This window comes from Callorhinus ursinus, unplaced genomic scaffold (assembly GCF_003265705.2).
Source record: "Callorhinus ursinus isolate GAN/ISIS: 27379988/994484 unplaced genomic scaffold, GSC_fseal_2.0 scaffold56, whole genome shotgun sequence".
NCBI lineage: Eukaryota > Metazoa > Chordata > Mammalia > Carnivora > Otariidae > Callorhinus > Callorhinus ursinus.
This window is the reverse complement of record NW_027397118.1, coordinates 2,921,558-2,922,842: the sequence shown is the minus strand read 5'-3', so window position 1 is coordinate 2,922,842 and position 1,285 is coordinate 2,921,558.

Below are 1,285 nucleotides of genomic sequence, written 5' to 3'. Positions count from 1 at the left end.
ATCTAAAACAGCGTCCAGCACATAGTAGGTGCTTAACAGACAGTAGCGAAGTACGCGAAGGTAACTATTCTGCCGTTGGACAATCCAAATCGCAATCCCAGACACGCCATGGGCTCTCATCTGCCGAGGGCAAATTACATCACGGGTCTCAGTTTCTTCATCTATAAAATGGGAAACTTAATAGTGCCTACTTCACAGGAATATTGTGAGGTTTCAAATCAATAGTCAAACTGAAATTCTTAGCGCCTAAGCCATCACCAATAATAATACTTCTGATTATTGTGGACGCTACTTCCACCTGTCAAGCACTGCGCTGTCCCTCACGGAGACCCCCGATGGAGAACCCACTGAGAAAACGGACCCGTTGATAACTGCAGTTCCTGAAACACTGATTCGTGGAAGGAGAAAAACAGCAGGAGAACTCAGAGGGAAAGTCCTTAGAAAAACCTTTAACCTCATCAGGTGATACCTGACATCAGAATCCCAGAGGTAGTGATCTAGGACTTTGCCCAGGCATGCTCTGGGGCACAGTGGGGTGAGGGGGAGGGAGCTCTTGCAACGACTGGGGCAAGAACGATCTGGAAATGCCTCAGAGACACTTTGAAGTGAAAGAATGGGAAATGTCCCTGTCAGCACTTCTCCGACTCATTCACCTTCACCAGAGCACCAGCCTGTCATGTGTAAGCTGGGGCCGGGCTCTATCAGTCACACACACACACACACACACACACACACACACACACACACACACACATCCCGCCCCTTGCCCTTCCAGGTGATATGTCCTCCTCTTCCTCTGCCCCTGAAGGTCACTTGGACCACATTCTATCAGCACAGAGAAGCCAAAGATGCAGTAGGCCCTCACACAAGTCACAGAAATGGCCAGGATAGGAAAGCATTTCCCACACAGCCTTGCAACACTTGTATCCATCACCAGGCTACTCTGCCTTGGGCGCTCCATACATTGACTTTTTGTATGCTAAGTCCTGTACTTATCCTGTGAGGAGCTCCATTCCATCGCCCTGCATTTTTGTGTGTGCTGAAAGTGTTAATTTGTGACATTAAATGTGAATTCAATGAAGACAGAGATTTTGGGGTGTTCTGCCCGTTATTGTATCCCTCCTTTGTAGAAAGGTGTCTGGCGCGTAGTAGGTGCTCAGTTAGCGTTTGCTGAGGGAAGAAATGAATGAAATGTAAACACCCTAACTTGTCCACCATCTTTGTAACCCTGTTTTGGCATGTCTTCATAAAAAAATAATAAATACCGGAAGCCTCAGGAAAGGGA